Raw genomic sequence first — 27,014 nt, forward strand, 5'->3', positions numbered from 1 at the left:
GCTTATCTAAATATTAATGAGCATACCATAAAAGGAGAAAAGCTAGTGTTTTTTCCCGGGAACATTTCAGAGGATCTGTCAGAGGGCATAGAACAGCACCCGGGCCATTTTCAATGCAACCAATGTTACATACCCTTTTCGGAGACCTTAAGGAACAGTGTGAAATACCCCAAAAACCCAGTCAATTGCCCCTTTAAGACAGCACCCAGATCATGGCTTCTTCACACCAGTGCCAGCAGCAGAGTGACACCCTACCGGTGTAAAGACCTGGGTGTCTATTTATATATGCCTACCTCTACGGCAATTAAGTAACCCACTAGACGCCCCCTCCACCCCCAATTAGTGACGTCAATGGCACTGGAAAAGAGCGCACAGAGGAGAGAGAGAGAGAGTAAAGGAACCCAGTCCTAGCCTGGTGCACGGGCTACAAAAGCAAAAAACATCGCTCTCATAGGAGATCACTGGACATCTGTAAGCAATGACAACTATTTGGGCGTCACAGCACACTTCATAGATGAAGAGTGGAGATTGCGTTAATTTACCGTTAGTGTGAGTCAAACCACAAAGCGCCACTTTGCGGAGGCATGGGCTAAACACTTTTGGGAAGTCGCTAAAGATTGGAAAGTAGAGCAACGGTTAACAACACTTGGCACACACAGTGCTTGTAACATGACAGCGTCCGCGAAACTACTACCATTTGAACACCTGCCATGTATGGCCCAGAGTGTGCAAATAACAGTCACTGTTTCTCTTCACGACTGTGAATTCGACAGTATGATGGCCAAATGTCGCAAAATTGTTGGGCACTTCAAACACAGTCCATCAAATGCACAAGAATTAGGAGAACAGCAAGTTGCCTTTGGACAGAAGCAGGAACCACTTGTAGAGGAGGTTGCGACCCAATGGAATTCTACCCTAGAGATGGTCAAACGGATCCAGCGAAACCAATCCCCACTGTCCACTACCCTGGTTCAGCAGAACAACAAAATTGCCATGTTGATACGCAGATTTTCTATTCATATGTGAGGAGGTCGTGCAGTGGGTCTCTGACAATACACATATAGATTGGAGAATGTGCACTTTAACCTTTGGAAAGAGCAACATGCAGAAAATAGTACAAACAATGAGCTATGACCACATCACCTGTGTGTTGTTATCCTGTGCCTTAAGTTGTGGAATGTGTACCGTTTAAGGACATGTTTTGGTGGTTACTATATTTGTACTGTCCAGCTCATGTATATAATGTCCATCTGAGAGACATGTTTCTCACTCATGTTAGCCACTCTGTTGTGGATTGGTGGCATGATCCGACGTCTTGCTAATAAAACCGAGCCAAACCTTTTCTAAACGTCGTGCCTCTGTCTGACCTACGTGTCAAGAGATCTCATCCTTACAAATTGGCATCACGAACAGTGAAATCTTCTGCCAGAGCCCAGGGGAGCAGACTTTGATTGTAATTAGCAAATGGTTATGTTGACTTCTGCGTACCTGGAGAGGATGGCTGCTTTGATAACGAATCTGGATCATTTTTTAAAGGGGAGGAGGATGATTTCTGTACAGGTAGAAGAAAGGAGGCAGGACTTTGAGGTAGTCTAGTGAATTAATAGTAAATTGGCAAACTGTATCTTATCTCACTCGATGACTGCTAATTAATTGTAATACGAGAAGGCCTAACGGTTGCTTGGGGAACGGAAGACTACGGGACAGATACAGGACAGAGACCGTATGCAAGGGCTAGTTCGCTTGGCTTCTGATGGTTAAATGGTTTTGTATCTGCGTAGGTCATATGATGCGGTGAAAGGCCGTTGTGATGTCATGGTAAGACGTATGGACCGTAAATATCCTCTAACAAAACTTGGTTAGAAGCAGTGTTTCCCACACAAACTAATTTGTGGCAGTGTGCCACAGAATCAACACCGGCCGCCACATATTGCGTTTCGCTATTTAGGTTAAAACACGCAGCGTATTCGTTCAGCTGCATTTCCTTTCCCCTGCTCTCCCTCCGTCTCTCTGTCACTCATGCGTCTTTCTCACATATGCACACAGTCACAACGTCAGCACACGTTAGCAACAATGCATACATATGCCGTTCTAGTAAGACCGACAGCTATATCAGCGAGCCTTCAGCATTAGTGCCGTAGCTAAAAGTCGAGGAAAGTTGAGGCTACTTTTCGCTAGGTACCTTACTCGAAGGTTCCCCTTCGTTCTTTTGGTGAGAAGTTTCAGGAGCTAGCTACTTACCCGGCGTCATGGAGCCGACCAGTTAAATAGTTGTTTAGCACTAGCGTTGTTACATGCAAAATGTAGAAATGATATGTTAGTTGTTGTTAATTTTGTGAAGGTGTGAATCATTTTGGATTACTATTTAATCTAACAAATTATTAACAAATTAACTGTGTAACAAATTATTAACGAAGTAATTATTACGACAACCGGGGGGGGGGGGCGTAATAATTCCTTCGTTAATAATTCTGACAATTCTGACCCCGGTCTGACAACCCCAACCCCCCTCCCCGCCACAACTAGATTTCTAATCTGTGGGAAACACTGCTCTCTGCTACACACCAACTGTTGAGAATGTAAGAGTACAAAGGGCAAAGTATTAGCTTTGGTCAGCTTTGGGACTAAGGTTAAGAAGCGGTTGACATTTCAAAGTTTAATTGCGTGAAATTGGCATGGTATTTCATAATGATGTCATCCTGTTTAACTAAACAGATATTCAAATTTTAGACAGGCTAAAAGACTGTGGCTGGATTCAAACCTACAATCTTATACTTTGCAGGTCACTGTCCCTGCCTATTGAGTTATTCTCAGTATTGAATATTGTCATGTTCAGTTACTGCATAAAAAAGTAAACTGTTTCTGTGGTAAGAGTTGTTAGATTCAGCCAAAGTTTAAACTACTCAAATTCAATCATATTTTGACATACCAAGGTGCAATTATTGATGGTACTTCAGAGTGATGTCATCTTGAACCCACTAAGGTTTGAAAACCATCAGTCAAAATTATATTTGATTTATTGACACAAAGACATTGAGGCAATGCGGACATTTACATAAATACACCCCTTTCAGACATTTTGTATTACATTTCTCATTCCATTTCACCCTATATAAAAACACACCTGCCCGCACACTATCCCAATCCATGCCCTTTTACTCCCTCCCAGCGCAAGTCACGCCAAATCAGAAATGCTGCATCGGACGAATGAGGTTCGACCAAAATTTGCCTCCCACAATCAAAACACATTGATCGCAACACTGTTTCGAGAATTTCTCAAAGTTGGCTTGAAGACCGCAATCCAGAACCACAGTCAATTTACAATCAAGAATAGCCTCATAGGCAATAATTCTTTGACACAACCCATGATCATCTCTTTACAAGTATTACCTTACTACGGCCGACTCTCACTTCCGATTAAACCACACAACATGCACTCTCAGGGTGACCAACAAGATTATTTTAACTAACAAGCAATATTACAAACATCTAACTGAACAAACGCAACAACTAAAATGCCTCGCATTGCTGTTGTAACCAAACTATTTCCACAAGTCTTGGCATTTTTTTACATGCCGCACTGCATGCTGGGTACCCAAGAGCGCTGACGCAGATGATCTAGCTGTGCTCCGACTGCGTGATATGACGAGATGCTAGTGACGCACTACGGTCTCGGAGTCTCCTGAAATGGAACGCGTCTTTCTGCCTTGAAGCTGCGTGCGCATCATCATCAAGGCCCCATGTAAATGTCAATATAACATCCAAGCTAACAATTTCGCCAAATCTGACTGCAGCTTTGTACACCATATGTACTGTGTTATGGTTATGGTACTTTGACTTTCATTAAAGTAAAAAATACTGGTTTGTCCTTTTTCATCAATGTCTTCAAAAAAGCAGTCTGCAGAGCTACTGTGTCTGTGGGGTGACTGTCTGTCTCTGGAGGGCTGGCAGGCAGGGCCTGCATGCAGGCAGTCAGGGCAGGCCAGCTGGATGAAGCTGTCCTGGGGTCAGGGCTGAAGAGAAGTTGTCCAGCTGGAAGGGGGTAGTCCAGCAAGTGTAGGTAGTCCAGCATCCTCTGTTGAGCAGGCCTCTGCATGACCCTCCAGACCTGTAAAGTGATGAAAGGATCCATGTCAGTTGTGAAAAATGAAGCTTTTTACATCTACACTTGACAAACTACAGTTTTGACTGTGAAATTATGGCATTACTTGAACTTGAATCCAAATGTGGTGACCTGATGGAGACCCGGCCATGCAGTCACTCAAAACATTTGTTTTGAGTTTCCCGGCCCCATCCAACGTCTATAAAGGCGAACAATGGGTTTTGGTGATTCAAAACCCATTGACACTGTATGACTATGTTTAGCTTGTGTTCAGCTCCTCTCTCCTACCAACCGTCTCTGGAAGAGGGGATCCCTTTCTGAATTGCTCCTCCCAAGGTTTCTTCAATTTTTTCTCCCGTTGGGAGTTTTTCTAGGAGTTTTTACTTGTCTTCCTTGAGGGTTTAGGTTGGTTGAGGGGCAGTTCTATGGGCGCATGTGAAGCCCTCTGTGACATGCTTGCGTGTAAAAAGGGCTATACAAATAAATTTGATTTGATTTGGTTCGATTCCAGGCTCTTGCAGGAGTATTTAGCTCTAAACTGGTCAATATATACAAATCTGACAAAAGACCAGCTCGACCTTTGCCTGTAAACAGTGACAGTCGCTTTCTCAGGCAAATGACGAATGCAATAGGCTCGTTTTAAAAGATCCTATATACTGGCTATCTTCAGCAGGCTCTCGTCTACAAAAAGCAGCCCTACCTGACGTTTTAGGAGTAAAATTGAGTGAAAGACAATATTGTTTACACACTGCCAGTGAGCGAGCCGAGTCTGTCTCTGTCTGAGGCCAAGTCAAAACAATGTACCCCCGGGACGCAGTCTAACTTTCCCAGGGCTCTCAAGTTTTGAAGACAGGCAAGAGTGACATTCTCCCCCCCCCCCCCGTCAGGGGGTCAAAATTAATTTATTAATTGCTTTTTACCAGACGTCTTTGAAAGGCAGCGATGATTAATGCATCCATGGCCAGGATATAATAATAAAATATGGCAATTTTAAAAGTCAAATGAATCGTGCCTATTTACATCCCGCACTGGGTTCGATCCTGCCACCTCTAACATCCCAAGCGGCGCCATTACCAACTACGCCAACGAAAAGCTAGATAATTGTTGATGCGGGTGGGTTTTAATTACCTGACAAGTGAGTTTCACTGATACACACCGGTTACATCTATGAACTACGTGTTCTGAGCAGGTGATGTCACTGAAGAGGCTGTAAAACTGTTGGTTAAGAGACTCATGAAAAACTGATGCTAATTATCTGGGATTTTGAAGCAGTCAAGTTGTCATTGTTTGTGTCAACAAGTTGTGAATTTGTTGTAACATTAAAACAGGAGATCATGACTGTGCTCAGTGATGCTCGAGCTCCTGCGGTTTGCTTTGTAGGTGAACAAAACTTTCGGAAGACGTAGCAGAATCCCGAAAAATTACAGGATATGCTTTTTTTCCATTGGTTGTTGCATTACATCTTACCCAGATACAATGGTGCTATTTTCCGATTGGCTATTGTATAGACCCTTTCTTTTTTTTGATTGGCTGATAAGTGGCAGGCTCGACTAAGAATTCCAGGGGAGATGCGCTTGACTGTCGGTTCCATAGTGAGAGTGGGGCGGCCAGAGGAATTTTGGTTGGGTGCTGCGGCATATTTAATATATTATAAATATTTTTTTTCGGCGTGAGAAATACAATGTGTGGCGGGAGGGCGTGACTAAAGACCAAAATGAGTGACTGTCACTCTCAATGCGTGACACTTGAGAGCCCTGCTTTCCAGAAATCACAAAAATAATCGGAGCATCTGGCTAAAAGCACAATTCCCACATCTCCTGAAGGCTGCCCTCCTCGACATTTTTGGTGTCGACCGAACTGTAAAATGGTGAACTTATGAACATGACGCAACCAAAACATGGCTGCCGCCTAAGCCTATGCGGTCTCCCTGGCGCATAGGCTTATTACAAAGACTCTCACGAGCCAAATAAAAATTCTGAGCCGACAGGTCTGTGGGGAATCGCTTGTTCTCCTTAAAGCTGCCCTCCTCTACCTTTTTGATGAATTCGCCGAGATGCTATGATTCACTAATTACACAGAGGGAAAAGCTAGCTACTTTTCGAGTTCGGTTTTCCGTCACTTCAAACTCACGATCTAAAGGTCTCAAAGTGCTCAAACCTTCACTATAATTCAATAGTAGTGTACTTTCAGGAACCCAATCATTGATTTTAGCTTAAAATGTGTAAAAATAGGACTTACCGAACGTGGTTGCCTCCAACACGGCTACCAGGCGATTCGAGTTGAAAACAACAATGGCCGCCGAAAAATTATTTATATTCGTAACGGCGAGCTGCGATTGGAAGCTAAATGAAACAGGAGCTAAAGACCAAGGGTGGGGGCTTGGTCAGCACACCATTTCCAGAAAGGATGTGTGTGCGTCTCGCCAAGCTTGCGCATGTGTCACATAGGTTGACCACCTGTCCCTCTTTGCGCTGTATCATATCGCAAAGCATTTTCAATATGCGACGTGCGGGACAAGGGGTGCAAATGATGTGCGACACAACGCAAAGCGGGACAGGTGTCAAGGGGCAGGATGAGTCTGTGAGAATTTGGAGCGCGCGCGCTGTGGAGCAATTCACTTGAATTCAATCATATATTGACATACCAAGGTGAAATTGTTTATGGTACTTCAGAGGGATGTCGTCTTGAACCCTATTAGGTTTGAAAAACAATCAGTCAAAATTATATTTGATTTATTAACACAAAGATATTGAGGCAATGTGGACATTTACATAAATACACTTCGTTCAGCCATTTTGTATTGCATTTCTTATTCCACGTCACCCTATGTAAAGGCATGTACAGCAAAATCTATCATGGCGGACCTTATGGGTCCTTGAGGCTTTTTTGTTCCCCATGAGAAATAAGGCATGTATACCAATTTTCAGGCATTTTGGAGTAACGGGGTGCTGGGGAAATCACGTAGACTTTGGGCGTGTTTTATAGCGCCACCTATGGGCGCACATGGGCCACTAGCCGTCTGGGAGTAATGAGTGACCTGTTGTATCATTGGGCCAAATTGGAAAAAATCGGGTCCAGGACTTTTTGAGCTGTTGGGCCATTTAGCGGAGAAATATAATGATGATAAGAAGAAGAATACTAACAAAATACCTGGTGATTTGTGCCGCTGTTAAGTGTTGCCAAACCCCTAAAGGGTCGAAAAAGGTTTCACTGTTTAGGTAAGTCGGTTTTTACATTACTATTCAAATATATCGTGTGTTTATACTTTTTAAATCATAAGCCAGGTGCACCTGTATTGCTAATTAGGCGCGATTCTTTTTAGGTCTGCTTGGTTTAGAACAGATTAGCAAATATTGTTCTAATTAATCTAACAAACAACTACATAGCAAACGATTTCCAAACACATGCAGGGCTCTACAGTGCAAGCATTTCACTCGCATTTGCGCCTAAAAATGTGTATGTGCGAACTTGAAAAATTATTTACAAGCACAGTGCGCGAGTGACGACGGGCTGTTCTCAATACACGGAACAACAGCGCGATGAAGTGAAGCATACCAATAGGTGCGTTTGACATGGACTGCGGCTGCATGAAATGACCGGCGAGAGTAGCCGCTTGCAGTCGGGGAGGAGTTGAAAACGGCTCTGTGAAGTCGGACATTCCAGCTTCTCGTGGTTTGCTACGTTGATGTCAGTCATGGCCGATCAAGCGCTGTTTGCTTACTTTACTTTATTTATAATTTAACTTAATCTTTCCGTTTGTGAAGACGCTGACTAAAACCCTTTCTTCAACACATTTTTTATTCAATTAAACTTTTTTGAGCATTGGCGAAACTGAAGGTGTCCGAATATTACAAAACGCGAGTCAAAGTTGTCGTGTGTGAGTCTGGCCAATCATGAAATATCTGTGTCGTCACTTGAACCCATGCAGTTGCTCTTGAGAAAATGCGCTCGGCTACACAGCCGGCAGTTCTTGAATCGATCTCACGGTACTTTGAAGGCGACGTCACAGTGACGTATCCTCGGCGCCGTCTCAAGTCGGACAAAAAGTCTAACCAGAATTCACTGTTTCAAGTCAGCCGCCTGCAGCCAGCTGCGGCGCCGCAAGAAGTCGGGTCATGTCGAACGCACATATTGATTTCACATGGAAAGCAAGTGACGGAGTCGCGACAGCACGATGTGAACATAGCATAATGATGCGCGAGCAACGATTCGCAACCAATGGGCCAGAGCCATATAAAAAGAGAGTTACGACAATCTGATCTCGCCGACACGTGATCACTTGGTTCAAGTAGCTCGCAAAAAAAACACTGTTGGCAACCCTGTTTGCATGGTTTTAAACGGGACAGACAGTAGCAGCATCTCGATAATCAGAATATACAAGGCAACCAATTGCATTCAATAAAACATTTTAGGTAACACTTTAGAATAATGGTTCGTTGTTAACAAGTAGCTATGCAGGAAGTAATAGGTAGTTCTACATTAACACCGAATTTAATACTATTAACTAATATGGAACCAAGATTAACTAAGCAGTAAGTAATAGCTAATTTACAACAAAGGTAGTTCCTTGGTAGGTATTTAGTTATTACTAAATAAATGTATCCTTTTGAGAACTACTTGTGAACTATGACCAATTAAGAAAGAATAACTTAATAATAATAATAATTAATTACTAATCACAAAAGTAACATGTCTAAAAAGTGAACAATTTGGTTATTTTACTCATAACATGGTCATAACTTTTCAGAAGCTTGTGCCTCAAATGGGTTCTTTGTGGAAACCAGTTTATGAATATTATATTCCCCCAAATACGTTAACCACAGGTTGAGATTTTGCCTACTCTTACCAAAGGATGGACGAATGTTCTCTGTTTATTTCAAACTTAAACATGGCATAATACAAATGATAATTTGTTAAAAAATAATAATAATTAGGAAGTGATGCTGACACTCTCATGTTTGTATTAGTTTACTATTATGAGCTCTTGAGTGTCAGTTCAATGTCTCAGACTCTAAAGACCTACCTTTATGTTACAGTAGCCGCCTGAGGAGGACTTCTCTTTAGGATATGAATATAAACATTGATGTTGTCTTTTCAAAAACAATTTGCATCCTGCATTTATGTTGCGATAAGCGCAAAATCAAATCTTCTAGATTACAATGTTTGTTAGAATATCACTAGTGCCTCACAGAAATGTATGCCTGTACCGTATGTGTCAAATATAAAATTAGACTCATTATAGGTCTATTACTTGTGAAACCCAGTACAACTCTTCGCTAATTACTCAAGTGTTACCTTGTCATCCTGCAGGACCTACTTGTGATGTGGACCATTATTTTAAAGTGAAAAACATGTTAACTCCTCACTAATTATTCAAGCGTTACCTTGTTATACTGCAGGAACTACTTGTGATGTGGACCATTATTTTAAAGTGACAAACATGTTAATTCCTCACTAATTACTCAAGTGTTACATAGTCATCCTGCAGGAACTACTTGTGATGTGGACCATTATTTTAAAGTGACAAACATGTTAACTCCTCACTAATTACTCAAGCGTTACCTTGTAATCGTGCAGTAACTACTTGTGATGTGGACCATTATTTTAAAGTGACAAACATGTTAACTCTTCACTAATTACTCAAGAGTTACCTTATCATCCCGCAGTAACTGTAATCTGGACCATTATTTCAAAGTGAAAAACATGTTAACACCTCACTAACATGTCACCTCACAAGATATACAACATAAAACAACTGCAGTGATTGGATAACATTTCTTTTAATTATATCCACTGGAAGATTTCCATGAAGTCGTAAAAGAAAATCCTACATAATGCAAAAATGCACATGGGCATGCAATAATAAAGCATTTAGTAAAATATGTCTGAATTAAACATTATTTTCTTTTATTCATTTTGCACAATGATGAAACCTAGCATTTAAACAAAAATTCTGTATTTTGGAATGAAACATTCAACACACTCAACAAAATGTGATGATAAACTGAGTCAAACATAATGGCTAAATAAGAAATAAGTAAGTACATGGCTAACCCTAACCCAAATCAACGTATAGGCCTATCCACTACAACAGCAACGCTCCCAAAGGAATAAACATGATTAAGGAAGAAAGAACAAATGGCAGGACTGTAAAATAACTTGCTAGATAACCCAATTCAGAGAACAGGAACATGGCCCAAAACGCTAGCTACAGTTGTTGCTAGCTGTAAAGCCAGACTATAGCTGTCGGCTAGCTTGTAAAAAGTCCCTCATACAAACTGTATAGTATTGCAATCGAAATTTGCACTAATTCTACAATTCCAAATTTGCACTAATTCTACAATTCGAAATTCTAGTGAAATTCACCTAGTCGTTGTTGTTGTATGTTAGCCAAATACTGGATATTTACAATCCATAAAAATGTGCCACTGCCAAATGATTTCGCGCTCCAAACTCACTCGTTGACGTTGCACCAGTATAGGTTTAGGGGAAAACATGACATGGATTCAGGACAAACAGGTTTTGGTAAGCCAAGTCGACTGGATTTGGAAAACGGACCGGCCGTGATTTGATATTTTCTGAGCTGCAGAAAGACCTAATAGCAGACACATCGAAATTGCCCGCATAATCATACAGTATGATCAAATATTGGGGAGAACGTGTCCCATAATCATACAGTATGAACAAATATTGGGGGGACCTGTCCCATAATCATACAGGGACGTGTTATAACGTTAATATTCATAAACTGGTTTCCACAAAGAACTCATTGCAGGCACAAGCTTTTGAAATGTTATGACCCTGTTAAGAGTAAAAAAAAACTATTGTTCACTTTGTAGACGTTACTTTTGTGATTAGTAATTTATTGGTTATTCTTTCTTAATTGGTCATAGTTCACAAGTAGTTCTCAATGAGGATATATTTATTTAGTAATAATCAAATACCTACCAATGAACTACCTTTGTACTAAATTTGCTATTACTTACTGCTTAGTTAATCTTGGTTCCATATTAGTTAATAGTATTAAATTCAGTGTTAATGTAGAACTACCTATTACTTCCTGCATAGCTATTTGTTAACAACGGACCATTATTCTAAAGTGTTACCACATTTTATTATGCAATATGTCCAGTGAGAGGGTCGTTCCTTTTTAGTGAGTGGACCTGAAATTCCTGCAGAGCGTCGACAGCTAGCTTGACGCTAGGGGACCCCTTAATCTGCAATTCATTGTTGTTAGCTCTAATCAGATGTGCATTTAGAATCTAACAAGCTATATCTTACAATAGACTTGAAGTAAAGCTGGCTATATGAAGCATCGCGCAAGTTCAGTCAGGCAAAACCGATCCCTGCACTCGGGCATACTCGATAATGTTCACTACTCACTCCTCCCGCTAAGAGCGCTCTACTTCCTCTGTTCCTATTTCGGGCTTTCATTTGGCTTCACTTCGAGTTGCGCTCCCATCTATCAATTAACGCTATCACAGGACAGCATCCTCTAGCCTAGGCTGGCTATAGCGTACATACCATTAGGCACGTGACTTCACAGGGCGTTCACAAAGGCTATCACCTGCATACTCGAGGGCGTCGGGCCTCAGCCGGCACAGGCTATCTCCGACAGTATGAGGGTGTCGCCCTCCGCTCATATAAGTCATGTACGCGGGGACGTCGGTCCTCCAGCCGGCACAGGCTGTTCACATAGACTCAAGGGCGCCAGCCCTCTAGCCAACCAAAGCCGCCAAAGGCTTTCACCTGCATACTGAGGGCGTCGGGCCTCAGCCAGCTAAGGCAAACTCCAATATCATGAGGGGGTCGGCCCTCTAGCACATAACTCATTCATGCACTAGGGCATCGGCCCCTGGCCGGCAGGCTACAGCCTTCTCTCTCTTGCTTTGCTGTCCCCTGGCTTCGTTGGTATAGGACAGTTCTATGGATCTGTCCGTGCCTTGCCATCTCCTGCTGGATCCGGCCCGGGTATGTATGCTATTAGGTCATTCTGTCATACGCTCGTATTATCGTGGTCGCACCGATCGGTGCTGAGCACCCATGTCGGTCTTTCTCGTTGTTATGTTTGTGTTGCTTATTCCCAGCGTTTCATGGTTCCTTCTGTTGGTGAGTATGTTTTACGTTCTCTAACTTCCTACCACTCTTACTTTTGGGGATTCTTCTTCGGATGTTGCGCCCGTTGATCTATAATTCCATGGGGTCTAAGCTCCAAACATTGTAGTACATTTATCATTCTGTTATAAACATCTGGTTTGAAGTGAAGCATAGCGCAAGTTCAGTCAGGCAAGACCAATCCCTGCACTCGGGCATACTCGATAATGTCCACTACTCACTCCTCCCGCTAAGAGCGCTCTACTTTCTCTGTTCCTATTTCGGGCTTTCATTTGGCATCACTTCGAGTTGCGCTCCCATCTATCAATTAACGGTGTCACATGTTCCCGTGCCTTTTAAATACGAGTCTCTCCCTGTGTAGTTTGTCCATGCTATCAAGTGCACGACCCTCCACCTCCCCGTCGCCACCCGGTTCCTCGTCTGCTCTTCGACTCGTTGGTCGTCGGCTGCCGCCACCTCCACCAGTTTCTGAACTCCGTGGGGGATTGTTCTTCGGATGTTGGGCAGGCGCCTGTTGATCTATAATTCCCCGGGGTCTAAGCTCCAAACATTGTAGTACATTTATCATTCTGTAATAAACATCTTTCACTCATCCCTGTTCTCTCCTGATTGAAATAAAATTTGTGTGACCAGACGTCCTCTTTTACCCGGACATGTCCTCTTTTCGAGACCTAAAAAATGCGTCCGGCAGGGATTCCAAAACTGTCCGGGATTTTGCCTCGTCGGAAATTTGTGTTTCTCGGAGTCTTTCACAAACTATTACGCCATTCATGTTCAGTGTTACTATGCAAGTTAGCTGGTAAATTGATCAAATTACTGCATTATTTAAAAACGATTTTCAAAATCAGCTAACTTGATTCGTAAAACTGAACATAAATGGGGTTGAACGTTGCAAAATACAATGTTTGGGACTAATGACACGCTTTACTTCTGCCTTCTTCGATTGACTACAATGGAAGTCTATGGAATTGTCCCAACTCTCTTTTTATATGGCTCTGGGTAGGGCTGGTAGCCTGCCCACAAAAAAATTGGGTCGGGAAGTTGGGTCTGGAGGGTCTCGTATTGGGAACAACTATATAAAACCAGGATCTGGGCGGACCAATGAAATTGCCAGGGCAGGCTTTATACGATGATGGACAGATGATCAACAGTAACGTAATCAACAACGTCACGAAAGAGCCCTTGGTTTGAATTTGTTTTCAACAAACAACATATTACGTTGCTCTGATTGGTTATAGGTCTATCCAGTTGAGCGAAGAGGCATTTGTTTTATGAGTTCGGTTGAAACACGCCCCATAGTCACAGCCCAACTGAGTTTTCAGACTCATATTCTGACTAGAATTATGAGTATGACAACGTCAGGCTATAGGGCTGGGCGATGTGGGTAAAAAAATTATCGATATAGATATTAAAATTTACATTCGATAACGATAATCAAAGTAGACATGACATGAAAACGTCATTTTATGAGGTTATTTAGCATTAATATGAGTTCCCCTAGCCTGCCTTTGGTCCCCCAGTGGCTAGAATTTTCGATAGGTCTAAACAAACCCCTGGGTGTTCTTCTCCGCCTTTGACAAAATGAAGGCTCAATTGCTCTGTTTGAAAATCTCCGAGTGACGTAGATACGAGGAAGGTTACCTCCGCTCTCTCTGCTTTGCCCGCCCAGATCATCTGGCCCGCCCATTAGAAACTGAGCTACCACCGTGCAAGGGCAAGTGCGATATCGGTTTTTCCTGGAGAGACATCATGGCGAGCAAACAAACAAAGCACAACAGTTGCTCAGTGCTTGGATGTACAAATGCCAGCACAAATCTTTTTTTTGTTCCTTCATCCGAGCCTCTGCACAACCAATATCTCAATTTTATTTTCGCTGGAAATGCGCCGACACTACTTCCCAATGTTTTGCATGTCTGCGCCAAACATTTCAGCGATAACTGTTTCCACAACTTGGGACAATACAAAGCTGGCCTTGCTGAAATTAAATTCTGGATCATTACTAAATCTCCTTGGTCAAGCTACAAACCTTGGACAAGTAAGTTAACTAAAGCTATATCATTTTGTTGCTTAACTGTATATGGTTACCTAGCTTGCTACCCTTAGAATGTGGCTGTAACATTAGCTCTGCAGCTGAGTTACTGTTGCTAATGTAAAGATAAATGGCATCAAGTGTGTGTGTGAATACAAACGCTGTAACGCCAGTGTTATACACGTCTTTGTTATTTGGATAACCGTTATGCTGTTGGCGTTATGGCGTAAGCGATATCCGCCTTTCCCCTCATTGCAATGATTATGAGTGTGCACTTCTGCAAACCAGGGTGATCAGATGAGAATGGGCAAATTCGAGGCATCTTACAGCAACGGGGGCTACGAGCCATTGCGATACATCCGTTGTAAACATTAGCGCATGTTGCCGCCCCTCTCCTCCTCATTAGCATTTAAAGCTACAGACACAGAAACAGCGCGTTTTGAGGAAAGCTCATTGAGGAACTGCTCGTAGTGGCTGTAACTATGCACCAAGGCTGAATTTCGGGAAAGATACTTCAGATACAGTATTAGGGAATCACTAAGGCCAATATAAAAGCATCCAAAAACAGCATTTCATGTCTCCTACAAGACGATAGACCACAGACCTGTATTAGTAGCAAAATAAGTCTCTTCCTCAACTTTTTCCCTACACTCGGCATGAAGTGTAGGCAGAAAAACAAAACAAAACACTGCTCCTACATTTTTTGTGTGCTCCTAAATGTTTTCATTTAGGAGCACATGTACTCCTTGGTGGAAACATTAGCGTAGAGCCCTGATTAACGTCAGCTAGTTTGAGGTGTATGTATAGGCTAACCATTAAATTAGCAGCACATAACCCTTATTTAACAATTATTAAACATGGACCAACCTGAAAGTGATGCACGGGCATCATCTCGCAGTTTCTTTCTCTTAGTTTTTTCTGCCCCTGTCTTTTTGAGGCCATTTTCGAAAAGTTGACCTAGCCTACTGACAAAGTTTGTCAGGCCTCTGAGATAGGAAAGGGCACCCACGGCGATCTTGGGAAGTTGAGGCACCATCTCAACGTTTTTTGAGCATTTAAATAGGCTATATCTCTTGTTTTGTAATTAACGTGCCTAATAAGTGCCTAATATTTATATAGGCCTACTGAAATAATATCAGCATTATAATTATAATAACTATTGGATGTTTTTTCAGTTGGCAATTTTTTGGTGCCCCCTCAGGACTTGGTGCCCTACGCACAGCGTGTAGTGCGCGTTATGGGAGCGGCGGCACTGTATCCAACTCGGCTATTTTGGCTGTTTTTTGGTACCTTTGATTTGGCCTTGATATACTACATAAAGAAATGTTTACCATACCAATGTTTGGTATCTTTTTTTTCAGCAAAATCTCAACTACATGACCTGTTAACAACGTTTTTCACTTTGGCATACTTTATCAACATACTGGACCCAGACACACACAAAAAAACACAAGCTCCGTATGGGAAAATTATAGTTTTTTTTACTATAAAACACACACACATGTTCAACCAAGCATTTCAAAAGTTTGAAATTGAAGCACAAGTTGCATATGTGAACATATAAAGGAAGCAGGTTTTTTTTTTTTTTTTTTTTTGTGCCACTCAGGGGCGATTTTAGGATCAGACTTTTAGGGTGCTCAGCACCCAATGAGAATGTGGCATGAATACAGGCTTTGCAAAAGTGCTAAACCCCCTTGCTAATATAAATCCCTAATTTCACTGGACAACAATTAATACATGTATGTAGTATTATTAAAAAATATTGAATGAATGAAAAAACTAAGGATGTCCTTTTCTTCATGAACTACCAGCATCAAATGATAATAAACAATAATAATTGTAATTTTTGTATTATTATTTTTGCTGAGATTAAATTTGCTTGAGCACCCCTAAAAAGGGTCTAAAATCGCCACTGGTGCCACTCCTCAAAACAGTTTCTGTCCACAATATGAGACAGAGGGCTACATCACAGGCCTTGAACTTACTTTTATGGGGTGAGGTACCTTTTTTTTTCACTTGATGTCAGCATTGGCTCATGTATGACTTTCTTTTTGACCTCAGTGGCAATGGCTCTTTATTCTCTGTATGTCAATAAAACATGTAAAAGGTTAAAAAATCTGAATGTTCTAAGGCATTTGTACTACAGTGAGGTAGAACAGAATAATATAATAAGATAAACTAAGGCAGTAAATGTGTTTCTCACCTCTCGTTGTCAACAACAAAATCTGGGTCCTCGAGCGCACATACTTCCGTCGTCTCTATGTTGAAATAACAAGTCGACGGCATGTTGGACATCGTGTCCGCCTCATTTTCACCCAAATAACTCCAAATGTATTCATAAACTACTCAACATCTCCCCAAAACTACTCCAAATACTCAGAAAACTAGTAATAATAGCCCTAATCCCCTTTGTTTTAGACTGCTCTTTCTCATCTCCCTAAAATGTACATCCTATAGATCTGAGTCAGCAGATTCACACGTTTTTCTCCGTTCAGTTTTATGACAAAAAACAATAAAGATATTCAAATAAATGCAACGCGCGCATAAAAGACTCATAATTTGACGCACCTATTTCATGGAATTGAAATGATCATATCTTTGTTTTTACTTGGTCTATTCAATTAAAAACTAGTATGTAGTTACAAGACCGCACTTTTGACAGATAGTTTTGCAGGTAGCGGGTTTAACAAACTCTAAGATTAACCCTGAACTCTGAGTTGAGTTACTGTAAAATGGGAAACTCTGAAAACTGGTTCCAGAAAAACTTATATGAATTTGTTAACGCAACTCGGAGTACGTCTACTCAGAGTTAAGCGCGGGCATGAGAACTATTAAAAGCCAACATCAATGGAGCTCCAATACTAGGATCCACCATTGAAAATGACGACAAAAAAACGTTGTCCTACTTCACCAAACTTCTTTTTTTTCGTGTTTATGGTTGAGCACATATTCCGGAAAAAAGCAACAAGGCTGTAGCCGCGTATACAAGTGGCGTGGGAGACTATTGCTGCCGAGTCAATGCATTTGAAGGCAATAGCCAGTCCATACATTGAACATTTAACCCCACTGTCTATTAATATAAAAAAAAGTTGGTGGACTTAAGAAAATCGCTTGTTCAATGTTTTATTAAATATAAAAACATACTTGGAACATGTACTATTGCATATTTTGCTTAGGCTATACGCTTGTGATTGTAGCCTCGACGTCCCCATGGTTTTCGTCGACATGATACAAAGTGTAAATATCAATTGGTGCCTATTTAATTGTAGGTGCAGTTTCCACCAACAGAATGTTTTTCATCAAAAGGATGATGATGATGATTAAGATGACGAAGAGACATTAATGAATGCTGCCGCATAAATGGATGTAGAGAATTATGTATGGTAGCTAGTTCTCTCTCCATGTACTTTTATTTACAGGCTTGTGTGGAATTGTCAGTTACACTGACATTATGAGAATAATGAATATAAAAACGATTTGCACATTCTGACAACAGCATGGATGCTGTATATAGTGAGATGTTCATTTAATGGCATGTAAATTATACATGTGGAACTGTGAAATTGAATGCAATCTCATTCCCAGTTACACGTAAATGAGTTGTACAAACTGCATCTCATGAAGAAAGTGTCAAAAACTGACCAAGAGATGGTGTAGGCCTATTTAGGGTTAAAGAATAAAGGCTAATCTTGAAAAAGATTTACTGGAACACCAGTTACAGGAGGATGCATGGTCACAGGTGATGTTAATAGTAGGAAAAATAACCTACATGAAAATTAATTGTAGAATTTTCGGAATTTCTATTTTGACCAAGAGATGGCATTCTTGGGGCAGAATAATAAAGGCTGATCTTGTAAGGCTATCAACCTTCCCCCACCTCTCATATGGTAAAATATGGAGTTACTGGATGGAGTCTTAACTTGATGGCTCTCACACATCATTGTGTAACTTACTGAAGTATTGCTAGTCATGTTGATAAGTAAGGGTCAAGATTGTGGTGTGATTGTAGTTGTTCTTGGCTATAAAAGAAATTGTGAAGCATTGCTCTGTGGATTCTCGATCTCCTGAAACCTTCTCCTCATCTCTGGCTTGTCCTACTCCTTCCTCCTCACCTCTTGCTTTCTAACACGTATCATATTCTGTAGGTTAGTGCATGACATGTGCACCAGCAGATAGTATTTTAAAAGAAATTCCTGCATTAAAATAATGTGTCATGACAGTTTGTATGATTTGGTCATTTATTATCACACTAGCATTTCATTATCACGGCAAACAATTACACTGCACTAAACTCTAAGTGTAAATGTAAAGTGAAAATAACAAAACCAGTCAGTATGATGACTTGAGCGAATATCTTTCACGTCTTACTAAAACAGCGGCCACACGAAAGGGAATGAGGAAACTGTTTCCTCTACTAAAAAATAAAATGCGGGTCACGTGAAAAAAGGATCCAAAGACTCGTAGAAAGACCGAGTCGGGAAATGAACGAATCGTTCGTTTCCTCTAGCTACCAGTACAGAGCCAATGCATGCAGGTCAAGTGAAAAATTATCGAAAGACTCGTAGAAAGACCGAGTCGGCTCTAGCTACAAGTACAGAGCCTATGCATGTCACGTGAAAAATGATCCAAAGACCAAGTTGGGAAATGAACAAATCATTTCTGTTTACATGGACAAGCCTATGCAACAGTCCCGATGCGCGGCCACGAGAAAATGAACGAATCACTCCTTGAGAGGACTTGTTACTCCCGAGTCCTTGTAAGGATTCGTTCAGAATCGTTCACGAACGACACATCACTAATAGGTAGAAACGCAGAGTTTGGCATGGAAAACCTGCTAGCGAGCAGGTTAGTTTCACGGAGTAAGTCACCATGGAAACTTACCAAAAGGTTTCGTTACCCCTCTTTCTGGAACGGGAACCTTGGAATAAACCTCTTTCCAGGCTTAAACAACTCAAAGTCTTCACTAAACCCGCTACCTGGAATACCCCCCTGATCAGGCCGGCGTGATCGTCGACTCAGAAGTTTTTTTTTTTTACACTCAGGACCAATGCTCACAATATACTGTAGCCTATTCATGGTTTAAAATAATGGTTGTCATATAGCCTGCAATTGCTTTGTTTGTGGTTGCATCAGAGACATTAATCTACTTTAAGCCTATTAAAAAGGAGCAAGAGCGGGATGCAGTGAGTGGAGCAGTGCGATTGGATTACTACCTGTATGGAGTATGCTAGTTAGACCAGTTCAAATTCACAGGTTGCAAATAAGGAGTTTCTTTGTCAATGGAGCAGATTTTCATGCATGTATGATAATGAAAATTGTCAATATGGATGACAATACAAACATGCCTCTCTCATGAGAAAAAGGACAAAAAGGACAATTCTTCTTTACAATGTTTCTGAGAGAACCCATTTACCCATTTAACGGATACACTAAAGGACCCTCAAATTCTCATTGATTTACCTTTGAAGATGCGTCACCCTTTGTTTGTGGATGCCTTGTAGACATGTGCAGTGTCTGTCATGTGTGCATTGTTTGAGGATATACTACTCCAACAGCTAACCCACATCACATGGGAACACCTTATAATTGATTTTGTCTCGCCATAATGGTCATACTGTTGTCCTGCTACATTTTCCTCACCTATTTGTCCCTTTACCTGTCCTTCAACTTCCTTCGCAGCTTACTCACCTTAGACAGTGAGAAACAGAAAGTTACAGCAAGGATCCGCAGGAAGAGGCGACGCAGAGGAAGGGCGCGGCTGTCCACTCGAATGACCTTCCAGCGCAAAAGTACACACTAACAGCTGCCCATACAGGACTGGGAACGGTCAAGAGAAGGCCACAGATCAAGAGACTTGTCAGAATTGGTCAATGAAAGCTAGACAGTTGGATAACCAGTTATTGTTTCTTTGACATGCTGTTATTTAAAGTTCTCATTCTTTCCAGGAGAATCATGATATCACTAATTATATGTTTGAAAATACATATTTGACATTAAGAAATACGAGTGTCGGAGTGTAGGTATGTTATGGACTTTAAATTAAGCGTGACAGAAATGAGAGACAAATGCATTTTCTTCTAATGTGTGCCTTCCTTTTCAACAAGGCAGATAGGTGAATAGGATAAGGTATCTGTGGTTAACCCTCCCAGTCTAGCACAGGGGAGCTGTAAGGGATGATAAGATTGTCTTAGATGGAGAGGATCACTCTGCCTGCACAGAGTAGATCCAGTGTACTGATCCTTTCAGTATAGTTCTACTGCTGTCGTTAAGTTATGGTTGAAGTATCTTGTCAAGACGCACTTCTTTTGTTTGGCCTATGAATCTGAATAAGTGATGCAGCATTACAACAGTCTTGTCTTGTGTAGAGAGATTCATGTTTAAAGTATGTCTTTTTGTTGGTGCTCATAGACTCATTTTGTTCTTTGGGTACAGCATTTTGGTTAACACTGGTATTTGCAACTGTGCTTTTTTGTATAAAGGTGATTGATTTTACCAACAGAATATATTTTCCAACAGCCCAGCACCTTAAGTACAGACTTTCACACCGTCTGCTCGTCTCATCACTTTAACTGACCATGCTTCCTATCAAAACACACCTTTAATTTCCATAATCACATTATCTCATCTTTCAGTGCACATTAGATAAACCTGGATCCTTCATTACTTTAAACATGGATTGTTGAGCTTGTGTTGATCTTCATCAGACTTGGCCACCTAGTGGACAATAAAAAATAATGAACATACTTTAAAAGGTTTTTGTAAATAATTACTGGAGCTGCAGACACAATGAGACCTTAAGAGTTAACCTACCGCAGTCATACAATATGTTTATTTTGTGTATGTCCAAGGGGCTGGGTCCATCTCTCTGGCCAATAGGAGTCTGAGGGTCAGGTTTCGGTATAATTGTTGGCTCACCGTTCTCTGAGAATGCGTACCTGCCCCACAAAACACATACAGCTTGGGTACTCCACCCAAGTTCACACAAGTGAAAACCAATGCCAACCAGTAAACTTGTTTACTTGAAGGTAGAATCTCTTACCTTCCATAATGCATGACGGAGCCATAGTCATATGCTGTATTGAGGTTGTTTGTGTCATACTTCTTAAAGTTGTGAGCCTGACCTGAGAAAACACCAGAGGACCAAGCTTAGCATTTCCTCCACATGTGATGTCCTTTTAGCAAAACGGGAGACATCTACATACTGTACGTGAATCTGATCCATATATTATATATTTACAAATATATAAAACATTTAACAATGATAATTAAACAATGAATACAGCAGATGTGTGTGTGTAGTATACTTATATCAGATGCACAGGACCCTGACCTTGCAGGATGTTTTCCCACAGGATGGTGACATGACGATCACGGTCAGAGCGGGACTGCTCATGCACGAAGCCCAGGGCGTGCATGAGTTCGTGGGAGGCCACGCCGGACCACATGCAGAATGGAGACTGCAAGGAGAGGAGCTGGCTGCCCCCGGTCTGCCCCAAGTATGACCAGCAACTTAACGGAACATGTGGGGGAGATTCCTTGATTAGAAACACATTGGTTCTTAATCGGTCTGCCTTAACACCTGAAAATGGAGGCTTTGGGTTTATGTGACACCAACACTCACTCACTCACCCAAATCTGGACTGAATATCAAGATAACTCTGCTGGTGGGTACGTGGAATGAACTTCACACATGTTTTAGAGGAGATGTCCTGCATCCCTGTCTCTATGGTTATTCTATCCATATCATCTGTAACATGAAAACATGTTAGTTTGAGCAACGCCTTGAGCAATGCCTGTTGTGATTGACCATCAAGGCTAGTCAGCCTTGCTAAGCTTAAAGCTTCAAATAAAGATAATGTGTGTGTTCATCAAATTTTGACAAAAGTGAGATACTTGCCGTATTGGTGAGAGATGATGTAGGGAACATACACATTTCCGTCAACTGATTTTGGCCACAAGTAGGTGTTTTCACGGCAGGATAGGGCACTACGTAATATGAACGTTTTTGCAATATCTCCTTCCTTGAAAAACATCCCTCTGGGTTGGCCCAGTCCTGGCCAGATGAAACATTCAGGGGTTCAAAACATTAATTATAAACATAGAAGCTACCTCAAGCCAACACTAGAAAGTTCTTACTTCCATTGGTTGCCAAGATCTTGTCCATTGCGTTCATGTCCTCGTGACCTATCTCCTCTGATCCAGACAAAAGGGAACACCATTAGTGATCAAGTCTCTGAGATGGGTAAAAAATACAAAGTTTCTCCAAAAGAATTACCAGAATGTCTTCTCAGAAACCACATTTTCCCTCTGATAGTAGGAAAGGAATCCGCATGGCTCAGCAACCCCACAAGGATGCCCAGCAATATCACAGTGGAGATCATCTCTGGTTCAAAATAGGAATCAATCAAGGATGAGATACTGACCTGTGACCTGACACGGCACCCAAACACCCATCTCATCCTCCTCTCTGTCCTTCAGCTATATACCTCCCTCCACCAATGTGCCTTACCCGGATTGGATGCGTTTACGAAGGTGAATCACTGAACAAAACCTTGTCTCTGATAGTTCTGTAGCTGCTTCTTTAAACACCTGTAATGTTCAGCACTTTGGGGGATGATACATCCATCCTGAGGTGTTAGTCAGTCTAGGTTGGAGCCAAACTCAGCAGATACTATTTTGAGATCTGCTGGTCATCAGGCAAGACACTGTTTTGGATGATGAAGGGTAAACAAATATTTTTTCTGAAATGTGTTGAAGTCAGAATCAGCATCTTCAGCAGTCTATACCATGGATTATTACGGGATTCCAATCAAATTTTATATTTTAATATTTTTTATTGGATAGCATGATAATGTCTCATAATCATGCACTCATGATCAGTGTTGGAGATAAGGATATAAGACAGGATGACAACACTTTACCATAGTGGCCCCCTCTCTCCAACCCTCTTTCATTATTGGCAAAGCAAATACAAATAATGACCAGGAAAGTGCCGTGTTAAAATATTTTTATTGACAGTTTTCAAATAGTAATACAGTACTCAAAGACTTTTTTCATAACTTAGGATCCTTACATATAATTTACTTAATTGTGGAGTGTGTGTGTGTGTGGGTGGGGGGGCAGAAAAGTTTGCCTGGTGGATGTTTCCTTTACTTAGACATCTGAGATGCCTTTTAGACATCTGAGAGAGTGGGAGAGAATGAGAGAGAGAGATTCAGAAAAAGAACGATGGAGACAGAGTGAATGAGAGCACACAGTAATTACACCCTGGAGATTTAATATTAGCCTTCAATACAATGTTGGGTGTAGAACTGTTCAAGTAAAACTACTGATACAGCAAATAGTAAATTACAGTGTATCCTGACAGTAATCATAAAGGACAGATACACCGCGTTCCACATTATTATGCAAATTACACTTTGCTCAGATTTTCCTAAATAGTAATGCACAGTCAGTCAGTATCATTTTCAAGTCATCAACTGTTAGAGTATAATTCAAATTCTATTGAACAAACCTCCTAATGATAACAGTATTTTTTTCAAAAATAAAAAACTCAAAATGTAGTGTTCCAAATTATAATGCAGAATTTCAAGATTGTTGAAACTCTGTAGGTTGTAAAAAACAAAAAAAAATTGTTTGTTGAATTTGCAGCATTAGGAGGTCATATTTACTGAAATCAAGAAAAGTTTGAATCAAAAACATCTTAACAGGTCAAGTTACATGTTAACATAGGACCCCTTCTTTGATATCAACTTCACAATTCTTGCATCCATTGAACTTGTGAGTTCTTTGATAGTTTCTGCTTTAATGTCTTTGCAGGATGCCATAATAGCCTCCCAGAGCACCTGCTTGGATGTGAACTGCCTTCCACCCACATAGATCTTTTGCTTGATGATGCTCCAAAGGTTCTCAATAGGGTTAAGGTCAGGGGAAGATGGGGGCCACACCATGAGTTTCTCTCCTTTTATGCCCATAGCAGCCAATGTCCCAGAGGTATTCTTTGCAGCATGACATGGTGCATTGTCATGCATGAATATGATTTTGCTACGGAAGGCAAGGTTCTTCTTTTTGTACCACAGAAGAAAGTGGTCAGTCAGAAACTCTACATACTTTGCCGAGGTCATTTTCACACCGTCAGGGACCCTGAAGGGGCCTACCAGTGTCTCCCCATGATTCAGGCCCAAAACATGACTCCGCCACCTCCTTGTTTGACGTCTCAGCCTTGTTGGGACATGGTAGCCATTCACCAACCATCCACTACTCCATCCATCAGGACCATCAAGGGTTGCACGGCACTCATCCTTAAACAAAACAGTTTGAAAGTCTTCATGTAGTCCTGAGCCCACTGTAACCTTTTTTACTTGTGAGCTTGGTTTAGGGGTGGCCGAATAACAGGTTTAAGGACACTTGCAAACCTCTTGAGCATCCTACATCTTGAAGTTCGCGAGACTCCAGAGGCACCAGCGGCTTCAAACACCTGTTTGCTGCTATTCAATGGCATGTTAGTGGCTGCTCTCTTAACCCTACGCATTTGTTTAGCAGAAATCTTCCTTATTTTGCCTTTGTCTGAACGAACCCGCTTGTGCTGTGAATCGGTAACAAATATCTTCACCGTCCGATGATCACGCGCAATTCTTTTGGAAATATCCAATGTTGTGATACCTTGACCAAGGTATTGCACTATTTGCCGCTTTTCAGCAGCAGAGAGATCCTTTTTCTTCCCCATTTTGCCTGAAACATGTAGCTTGCTTAATAATGTGGAACATCCTTCTTAAGTAGTTTCTTTAATTGGGCTCACCTGGCAAACTAATTATCACAGGTGTCTGGGATTGATTTCAATCATCCAAATAGCCCTGAGACACAATACCATCCATGAGTTTAATTGAAAAAACAAAAAATGAATGTTTATGGCCCTTAAATACAATTTGCATAATAATGTGGAACGCGGTGTATGTTTGACACCAACCACAATCGTTGAGCTTGTTAATATTTAACTTGTCTAGGTGACTGGGACTAGTTCTCTGTCCCAGCTGAACATTCCTGCTCCTCTTGGGAATTATGGTTGGATCTCCATCCTCAGAATAAACATACCTTCAGGAAAGTAAAACAGATGACAAAGTTTGATTAGAATGGCGATGGCAACAGTGTCTCACATTGATTCCACCCATGGAAGTTCCACTCACATTCCAAAGTGCATGATAGATGTGAAGGTCCGAATTGTTCGTTTTAAATTTCTCAAAGTTCCTCACACTATCTGTCAGAAAGCAACAGAAACCTAGACCTTAACAGAAGGGTGAGTCCCACAACAACAGCAGGGATATGGTTTGTCTTCCACCTCTCTGGCCCAGGTATGACCAACACCTGTATAACAACACACATACGGCACCTGTTCCTTTTCTATGGAATACAATTGTGGGGTTAGCAAATGTGCAACATGATGTCACTTTATAGACAGAGACCAGCTGGACACTGATGATAAGAACCAATGTCCTAAGTTGATCAACTTGTGGGTTTCAAACTGCACATTTACACGCTTCTGTACAGCGCAATCCATTTCCAACCAAGATGAAGTGAATAGAGTTGTATCAGGAAGATATGTATAGATTTGTACAGTACCTGAGCATCCTTGGCACAAATGGTCCAACTCAGCATGTTTTGTTTCTGAAAGTGTAAATTCTCTCACCCTGACTTGGGCTGAATGTCAAGGTAGTCCTTCTGGTGAGTCCAGGGAACAAATCGAATGCAGGTACCGTCCTCCAAGTCCTCCATCCTTCTCTTGATCACAAGTTGGTCCATTTCATCTGGGAGGAACCATGTACAAGCTTGACAGAGAACAAAAGTATACTGACAAACTGAGTTCACATTGGGAGCCCAACTGTATTTAACTCATTTTAAGGCTATTTTTCAAGAGGTTTTAACAGCTTTTGCTTGAAAGGTATTGGGATTGAATGACAGTCTCTCACGGTAGTCAGAGGAGAGCCTATATGGTACGTAAACAAGTCCCTCCACTGACTTGTTCCACAAGCAGCTCCTAGCGAAGTAAGCTCTAGAACGCCTCCCTATAGAGACGGCAATATCCCCATCCCGAAGACTGGTGCTGTCATCCATGAACTGAACAGCTTCGAAAAGAATAGAATCAATTAAAAGGAAAAATAGATTAAAGTCAAGATATAGTCAAGATAATAATATAGAATGATAAGAAATTGAATAGAATTGTCTTTAAAAGAGAAGAGCAAATGCCACGTTACCTTAGTACTCGTTTGCCCGGATGATTTCATCCATTGCTGTCATCTCGTTCCACATGCGGTGATCATCTTAGGAACAGACATCATCAGTTAGAAGACTTCTAGTTCACTCAAACAATGACTGCATGACTGATGTGTATGCAGTGTGTGCATTGCTCATACCAGAATAACTTCTGGGGAGCCTGTTTGCGTTTACTACAGCACTCTACAAAAGCAAAGAAAGTGTTTATGAGATTTAATAACATATTATTGATGGAACAGCTAATTAACAGCGTATGGTTGCTCCAACATTAACCTGACAGAGTCCGGCCCATGTGTTGGTATAAACCACCATGCACACCAGAAACGCCAGGTTCTTCATTGTAGTTGGGAATTTCCTATTCTTAGCCATCTGGCTGGCACCCAGTTTATATACTGTTCATACAGCAAGCATATCATTATGCTTGGCAACATACAGGTTATTAACCTGTCTGTTGTTTACATCCTGTTAACTGCATAGTTAGAGTGGCAGGCCGCATAAACA

General features: G+C 41.3%; 1 long non-coding RNA gene and 1 pseudogene across 1 annotated transcript in view; one reads left to right on the forward strand and one right to left on the reverse strand.

Moving 5' to 3' along the window:
• LOC124466295 overlaps positions 1 to 20,788 on the forward strand; it is a 34,331-nt gene extending 13,543 nt beyond the window's left edge. The window contains exon 3 of the long non-coding RNA XR_006955915.1: positions 19,926 to 20,788. This is a non-coding gene — a long non-coding RNA (uncharacterized LOC124466295). The remainder of the gene's footprint in view (positions 1 to 19,925) is intronic.
• Positions 20,789 to 20,867: 79 nt separating this feature from the next.
• Positions 20,868 to 26,852, reverse strand: LOC124466299 (annotated as a pseudogene).
• Between the last annotated feature and the right edge of the window lie 162 nt (positions 26,853 to 27,014).

The sequence above is a fragment of the Hypomesus transpacificus genome, unplaced genomic scaffold (assembly GCF_021917145.1).
Source record: "Hypomesus transpacificus isolate Combined female unplaced genomic scaffold, fHypTra1 scaffold_90, whole genome shotgun sequence".
In the NCBI taxonomy this organism is placed as follows: domain Eukaryota; kingdom Metazoa; phylum Chordata; class Actinopteri; order Osmeriformes; family Osmeridae; genus Hypomesus; species Hypomesus transpacificus.